Source organism: Thunnus maccoyii, chromosome 2, assembly GCF_910596095.1.
Source record: "Thunnus maccoyii chromosome 2, fThuMac1.1, whole genome shotgun sequence".
NCBI lineage: Eukaryota > Metazoa > Chordata > Actinopteri > Scombriformes > Scombridae > Thunnus > Thunnus maccoyii.
This window is the reverse complement of record NC_056534.1, coordinates 17,100,408-17,106,407: the sequence shown is the minus strand read 5'-3', so window position 1 is coordinate 17,106,407 and position 6,000 is coordinate 17,100,408. Positions and strand designations below refer to the sequence as shown.

The following is a 6,000-nucleotide window of genomic DNA, read 5'->3' as shown; positions in this document are numbered from 1 at the left end:
AACTGTTTTATAAATGAAGCCCCTGGTCAGCAGTCCTCCTTTGAGTTTTGCTTCCACAACCACAGAAGCTGCAGTCCCTCTGGCCTCCTGATACCTTTCTGCTGCTTCAGGAGTCCCCTGGGCCAAGCAAGCCTGAAAGGACTCCTTTTCCAGCTTGAAGGCCTCCTTCACTGCTGGTGTACACCAGTGTATTCTTTAATTGCCGCATATGACAAGCACAGAAACCTTCTGGCCACAACTCCAAGCAGTTGTTTCTGCAATGGAGGCCTTGAACATGTTCACATGGATTCCATGTCCCCATCCTCCCTCGGGATGCTGGAAAAAATCTTCTTCTTTTATAATCTTGTTTGTTGGAATACTCTTCTTTGGGGGGATTTTTTTTTTTTGCTGCTGTACCACGTTTGGCCAATGAGATAAACTGGCTGCAAGCCCAACTCGCTGTGATGTATCTAAGAGTAGCGGGACCAGAAGCAGGAACGCAACAGTAGCACATGTAGATGATAGTCATAATGTCAGTAAACTGACTCTATCAAGTCATTTACACACTAAGATCTATCTGAAGTTTACTAACATTAGCTAACATGGTCATACCAGAACAAGAAAGGTTGTAGCAGCAAAGTGTATTGTGGATAACTGAGGGTTGTGTTATCTCTTTCAGAAGTTACATAGTTTTGCTTTAAATGTATGATAAAATGTATGATAAAATTAAATTCGTATTAATAAAACAAGTCATTGCCAATAATGACTTACACAGAACTCTTAATAGAAAACCTGCCTTGTTTCCTTTTGAATAGAGTTGCAGTGAAACAGCATTTCAACAGAGATCAAGACAGCAGCTGAATTGAAAGCATTACAAAGCAGATTCATAAAGCAACACTGTGACTTTAGAATTAATAAGGTTCTATCTCACATTTTTGTCAAAAATTAGTTATTCACATGAAACTATTCTTTGCAAGTTACTGACATTTTGTGTAGGTTTATTTTTTGATTTCTGCATTATTGGCCCTTAAAATCTGAAAAAAGGGTTCTATCTCATAAAACAATCTCAAACTTTGTGCTATAAGGTTCCATCTGCAAAGCACCAATCAGTGCTGGGAATGTAGACAGGAGGACCAATCAGGTTCCACCTCTTTACCATGTGACCTCACTGCTCTGTGACTGTGGTTAAAGGAGCTGAAAGATCATGAAATGCTCAATCTTAAGTTTTGAAACCTCTTAATTGATTATTTTTTCAAAAATAATTATGTATGACACTAATACAAAAACCAACTGAGCTGAAAGTCAGTTTTTAGTCTTTTTTAATTTTTACTTTTATCTAGCATGATAGTCAGCTGGTTTGCTGAGTTTAATTACCCAGTTAGCACACTTGCTATCAATTATTAATGTTATTATTAGTGACTTAAATTAATCTGACTACTAATAAAAGCCAAAATGTTAATATGTAAGAATATGAGATAATTTCAGGCTGCTAGTTGCTGATGCTAATGCTAATGCTGCCTGTTGCTAACTGGGTTTGTGTGTCTTTAACATTATAACTTGAGCCCTGCAGCAGACAGTGATGACAGAGGAACATTCAGAGCTCAGACACTGACAGAGATCCCAGTCTGTCAAGAAAGAAGCAAAAAAAGTAACTTTGGGAGCACAAACAGACAAGAAGAGTTATGAAAGGGAGAGCAGCAAAAATCCAACAAAACAAAGCAGAGCAAGGAAAGAAAATATCAGCAAATTTAAAAATGTTTTTTCTAATTGTCTTGAATTTTGTTGGTGGAAAAACTTTATGAACTGTATTATCAGTGAGAGTGTAGTTATGTCTAAATTTAAAACATGCAGGTGAATTGTTGTCTGTGCCCAATTATCTTAAATCATAACTCCCTTCAGTTCATACATTGATCGTGTGTATTAAAACAAAATAAGACTAATCTGTTTACTTTTTTCATCAAAATTACAGCTTTCTGTGAAGCCTAAGCAGATAGAAGTTTATAATCCCACATGAAAAGTGAGTTCTCAGAGTTAGAAGGTTCTATCTGAAAAACACCTGAACATAAAAACCCCATTTAAAAATGTGATAGGATTTTGACATCATATGTTTAGACAGTGTTGTGCAAGTTCACACTTCACAAGAGCTAGCTCAAAGTTCAGATCACACAGATTAGTTCACATTCATTTCTTCAGTTTTTTTTTAAACAAACTGCTTCGAGCTATTCTTTTTCAATAGAACCTCCTCCTGCTCATCCATCCCCAGCCCCAATCACTACCACTGCCCACTTCCCAATCTAAATGAATTACTGTATACTACTATAGAATCACAGACAGAGATTACTTTTAAAAGCCAAGAAAAACCAATGTGAATATATGTTTTACCAGTTAAACAATGTGTCATATTATGCAGAAAGTCAAAAAAGAGGTGCAGTAAAGGTATACTGTAGATGCAATGGAAATTTTATTTAGCCTGCATGAACCAAATTATGCAGCAGTTCAAGAACAAAAAAATAGATTCATATGCTTCCAAGCGAGCCACCACTGGCTTCATTACAGTCGCGAGCTGAAAGATGCGCTATGATTTCAGTTCTGCAGAACACACAATTTAGAGAAAGCAATAATGGCAAAAAAGACCAGGCTCTTGTTTTTTCATTCTCGGAGGGCAAAATTTGCATGAAAATGTGACATTTTTTCATTTGGACTCTGTACGGATTTATTCATAAAACTCCTTCAAATATTCACATGAACTGGCTTCAGCAGTACTGGTACTGTAGCTGCGTCTGAATTGCCAGTTGCACTAGCCATGCCGGGAGCCATAAATCCCCGGGTGCCGTACAACACAGTGCGTGCGTGAGCGTCGTTAACTCCCACAAGAGTTAATGATGCTCATGCTCACGTTCACGTTCATTAGTTGCAAACGGATATGTTTAGTTCACCATTCACCAAAAACATCAATCAACACGCTCTTTTAGCGCGTTCATGCACAACACTGTATTTAGAGAACATTAAGGGTGTCTGTTATTTTGACAAATAAACTAGAACTCTACTGTATATCAGTTTTGCTAACTAGGATGTCAAACTTTGAACCTCAATCACTCAAAACCACTCGGAATGCAGATAGAACCTCATAATTCTAAGGCGTCGACATGGCAGAGCATCAGCCAGCGGACGTGGCTATATGCGTTTACCCTACAAAGTGCTGCAATGCATACAAAATACAGTAATGTCTGCTGCAAGGGTAAACAACACAACAGAATGGGGGAGAAGTTGTTGATGGTGGAAGTTGTCCGGGGGAGTAGATCACAGGGTGGGGTGATGGGGATGAAAACTGCACTTACAGTGGATGAAGGCAGATTCCTCAGTGGGGATTTCTAGAAGTGAAAAAGACGAAATGAAAAATGAGAAATAAAAGTGTTCAACAAAGATGAATGCCATACACACAAAATGAGATTTTAAGCAACTGTTATAAGCCATTGACTTTTCAGGCTGCAGTTCCTGGTTCTGAACCAGCTGACCAGATTCAGTCAGATCACTACCGGGGGCACGCTACTTGATTTGTTTACGTAGGAGTGCTGGAGGTCGGCACCGCTCTCCACCTCCTTCTCCCTGTTTAGGAAAAAGCAGAGGGGGAGGGGGCTATAAAAAGTTGACCCCATCTCAGCCCCGCAGACTCGCTTCCAAGCTGGAGCAGCAGCAGCATCTGATCTCTCCGAGCAGCTGTCCTCTCCCTGCATCAGCACAACAAATACTTTACATTGCCTGACCTTTTCCTCCTGCATCACTATCCCAGCCATGCCCCTGCGTCCCTCCGCCCCAAACACCCCCGCTGCCACCAACACCATCAGCTACACACACGTACACACACACATACACACACACACACACACACACACACACACACACACACACACATCCTGTGTTCCCCTTCACACCACTACTCAACCCCATGCTAGGCCCCTGCCTGCCACGCACCCAGCTGACATGTATCCCTCATGCTCATGGAGTTGTATTATTACTCTGACACATTAGCTGAGAATGGACTGTGACTGGTTGTAAGTGTGTATCTAGTGTATGAGAAAGATTAAATTAATTTAAGAACTTTATAGACAAATTTTATAGACAACTCTATATGAAAGTGGATGTTACAGAATAAAGAGAGATGGAATCAAATGAGAGGATAGAAATCTGACAAAAATCAGCAGATTTACACTGATTTTCGAGTAGTTTCACAGGTTTTCAAGTGTGGCTGCTAGTTAACAAAATCACTCAATGTCTTAAAAGAATAATTTCAGTGATGAGAGTTTGATTTAAAAATTAATAAAGTGTGAATACAAGTGAATACATTTGTAAACCTGACATTGAAAACTGGAAAATAACACTTAGTTTTCCTTGTGACAGCAAAGAGTTAAGAGGTGATAGCTAAAGAGAAAAGAATAAACCAAGTTCTGGTTTCAAAATTTGTGCGAATTCCACTTCACTTGACGTTCTGAGTTAGTATTAAAGTTCCTACACACGAATCCATGTGAGCCATGACGTGGTCCATCCACACTGGTGATGTAACATTTTTGCCTGCAAAGACTTTTCAGGACTGTGTGGATATATACATAATTTAATTACCTTAAATAGTTAACAAAGTGTAGGCAGAAAAATCTACACTTAAATATTTCTTGTTAGTATATGGAGTTTAGTGATGTCATGTTATCCCCAGTATACAGCCCAACTTCAACCTGAGCAGAGGTCTCATCAGTCACAAGTGAAGCACTGGTGTGGCTCTGCAGGGCATTTGAATATGTACCTTTAAAACAGTACTTTTCATGCAAATAATGCATGTTTTTGATAGTGATAAATATAACGTCTGTTAGACTGGTTCCGCCTTCACAGCATGCTAGAGTTATGGAAAAAACAACAAGATTAAGCATTAGAATGCTAGAATAATTGCTTCATGCTCAAGCTTACACTCACAAAGCGCAACTAATCTGACAAAGTGCATCTTAGACCAAGAAAACATGAGCTAAGTGTAAAAACATAGAGCTGAGCTTGACAAGCTTAGTCTAAGATGTCCTAAAATGGCCACTGTACGTTATATTTACTGAGGTTTTGAGATCGCTGCCACTGACACTTACGTATGCCACCAAACAAAAGCAAAGAAGCTGAATTGCATTTGACTTGTGGTCCCCAAAGCCAGCGGCGGAGAGCAAGTAAACATACCAAGGTAAATGTACAATTCTGAAGTACTTCTACTTTCATTTTAGCAGGAGGTAATTCTTTACTTCACAATATGTGTTCAACAACTAGCCTATAATTACTAGTTATCTTCAAAGACATATAAATTTATGAAGCATTATTATCAGTTAAACTACCCAATTGTATAGTAGTCAACAAGCTGCAATATTATAATGCTGCTTACACATTATTGTGTTAGTAATAGTAATAATGTCAATCTTTTTAAAGGGGATAATCCACCTAGTGAGTACTTATACTTTATATTTTACTGATAATTCATACTTTATGCATACCTTTGCATATGTAAAATTTTAAATGCAGGATTCGTAAAGAAGTACTTTTATATTGTTGTATTAGGACTTGTATTTAAGTAATGGATCTACTATAAATACTTCTTTCACCACTGCTTAAAGTATTTCAAATTCATCTGAAAAACACAATAGCGGTGTCACTTTTCAAAAACAATTACCCAGGATGGTCCACAGGTTTCACTTTGGACAGATTTACTATTTCTAGTTTTGTTCTGTACACGACTTTGTTCTTTGAAAGAGGTGTTGATATTTAGCTTCTTTTTCATTAGGAATCTCATTGTTTTATTTGATTATTTTGGTGTGAATGCATAGTTAAGTAGTCTAAAATCATCAACCTGTATGTAGTACAGGAAGGACTGCTCCAACTCATTCAGCAGGGAGAAAGTTTCATGAAATGTCACGAACAAGGAACGAACACATTAATGAACTGTAATGTTATCCGAGTAATTAAAGCATTTATAACACTGATTAAGAATAACTCGATGGA

The 6,000-nt window shown here is 38.1% G+C and overlaps 1 protein-coding gene across 1 annotated transcript in view; it reads right to left on the bottom strand.

The window, feature by feature from the left end:
• Positions 1 to 640: 640 nt before the first annotated feature.
• The window catches only part of LOC121911951 (uncharacterized protein C4orf54-like), an 11,834-nt gene continuing 6,474 nt past the window's right edge, over positions 641 to 6,000 (bottom strand). Inside the window, exon 2 of the mRNA XM_042433934.1 lies at positions 641 to 3,350. The gene's annotated coding sequence lies outside the window, so the exon portion shown is untranslated. The remainder of the gene's footprint in view (positions 3,351 to 6,000) is intronic.